Source organism: Solanum tuberosum, unplaced genomic scaffold, assembly GCF_000226075.1.
Source record: "Solanum tuberosum cultivar DM 1-3 516 R44 unplaced genomic scaffold, SolTub_3.0 scf00621, whole genome shotgun sequence".
NCBI classification, from domain to species: domain Eukaryota; kingdom Viridiplantae; phylum Streptophyta; class Magnoliopsida; order Solanales; family Solanaceae; genus Solanum; species Solanum tuberosum.
This window is the reverse complement of record NW_006239535.1, coordinates 132071-134531: the sequence shown is the minus strand read 5'-3', so window position 1 is coordinate 134531 and position 2461 is coordinate 132071.

Genomic DNA, 2461 nt, shown 5'->3' with positions numbered 1-2461 from the left:
GCTATGGCGGCACTCACCCTCCTACAGCGGCCTGCATGGACACAGTGAACAATTTTAAGAATTCCAAAACCCCCATTTCACAACATACTTTCAATCGATGACACTCGAAAACTACTCGTTCACGCTAAGATCAATTTCAGGAGTTCTACTCGCCCGAATTCAATTCCATAAAGTCGTATGGGTTCCTTACCGTCTTAGCTATCTATTCACCTGATCAGAATCATAATTAGATCACCCAATTGTTACCAGATTTCCCTAGACCTCACTGACTCCGATTTCGTCCAAATCTGGACTAGGTTGGGAAATCCCAAGTTACTAAGAAAAAGTTTTCCGGCCCAAAAAATTTCCCCGTTGGGAACCGGTCATTACAGTGGTGGTATTCCGAGTTTGATTTTTCTTATGAGCTTTAATGTTTGCTCGAGGACGAGCAAAAGTTTAAGTGTGGGGCGTTGATGTGAGGCCAAAAATAAATATATTTAATCATTATTTGCCTCATATTTAAGCTTTTTATTATCATTTTTAGCATAAAATTTATGGATTATTCTTATATTGTGTTATTTGTAAGATTAATATGGTGTCAAGATGAAGTAATTTGGAGCACAAAGGAATTAAAATAAGAAATCATAGAAGAAAATTGAGCAATGAATTAATTTTAATATAATAATATATGTATATATAAAGTTGGTTAGATGCAGAATTACCAAATTTGATTATCTTCTTATTGCTCCGTGGCAATTATTGAGTCAGTAACAAAAAAACTAATGCGGTTTACATTACTTTTACGCATACAACAAAGAAAACCCAATTCAATTGGCTTTTGGTTTTCTAATTTGTCTTGATCTCAATTATTTTATTTAGGATTAATTTTATATCTATAAATAGGTCATAACAGATTATTCTTCGGGAAACGAAGAACCAAGAAACAATACACAATACACAACACATAATTTAGAACCCTATATCTTAGGAGCTTTGGAAGAGCCGTCGTGGAGGCCGGTTCTAGTTTATTCTTTTTTCTCCCTCCTTTATTATTTATTTGTATTTTTTATTATTGAAATATATTTTAGCTATTGTTCTTAAATTTTTTGGATTAACACAAGCATATTTATTTTAGTAAATTTTGATTGTGTTTTTTAGATAATGAGTAGCTAAATTTCATAACTAGGGTTGTGGGAACCATGATGAATTATTAAAGTAAGTTTATGTACAAAGTGATTCTTGAATGATTTTTATGCATGTATTGTTAATTCTTTCGTTTTGAATGCTTTTTAACGGTGCGCAACGTTAGAATTTTCCTCACTCCTACTTGTCGGACCAAGGAAGTAATGAATGAGAAAGGGATTGAACAACGGAGATTTAGATGTGATAATTCGCTAGCTAATAGTCTGATCCACCTACCGGGGCTAATCTGGGGTTAAGGGTAAGCCTACTTGGAGGACCCAATCACTTAGGAGACGGACCAATCTAATAGATGGACCCAATCTAATAGACGGACCAAGTTGCGTGGTGAAATTCCCTACTTGGAGGACCCAATCACTTAGGAGATACATAACTTACCAACCTTGCATGCTAAAAATTGAAATAGATCACTAGTACACTATTCTTGCTATGTTATGAAATCATGGGGAAAATATTCCTAGTTATTTCTAATAATCTAAATATATATAAATACTTAGTTCCAAGCTATTTTTATTCTTTTTATTTTTGTTTCAATTTAAATTCCCCCTTTTTCAATAACGACTATCGAGTTAAATATTTGTTATTGACAATATTCTTCCATATTCTTTGTGGGATCGACCCTCACTCATAGTTGGGTAAATATATTGCATACGACCATTTATATTTCTATTCAAGAAGTATAGTTGGTCGTTAGCAGAGTTGGGGGGATTCTCTATGTGATAGACAAGAGTTGGGCTATGATTTGATATGAGGATATAATGACTTATATGGTAGAGTCTGCAGGAGAAAAAGGTGGGTGACTTGAGGTGAAGTGTGTGTAACACCCCAAAAAAAAAATTGAACTGAGACTCGAACCATCCTTTGTTGTGAGTAGTATTTTTACCGAGGATTAAAATTTCTTTAGTGTTAAGGTCACTAGATGTAGCACCTTAAGTTTCAAGAAGAACTAAAGAGAGTTCATTCAAGCACTTCCTAAGTTCTTCTAAGATTTGGGTCAACTTCAAACGACCATAACTCCCAGTATAAGATGAGTTAGGTGAGCTACAAGATGGAAAATTAAATCCCTTCGAGTCCTCTTTCCAACGCCACCGAGTTTACTAAATTTCGATCTCTGAGTAAAAAGTTATGACTAATTTACTAACGACGTCCAAACCTGGCAGCATCTCCGCGATGGCTCCCCGTTATGGAGCCAATACGGACCTCACTGCCTGGTGAAAATTTATTCCAACTCCCAGCTCGTTTTATTTATTTCTTTAGGGGTATTTTTGTCCTAAAAACCCTA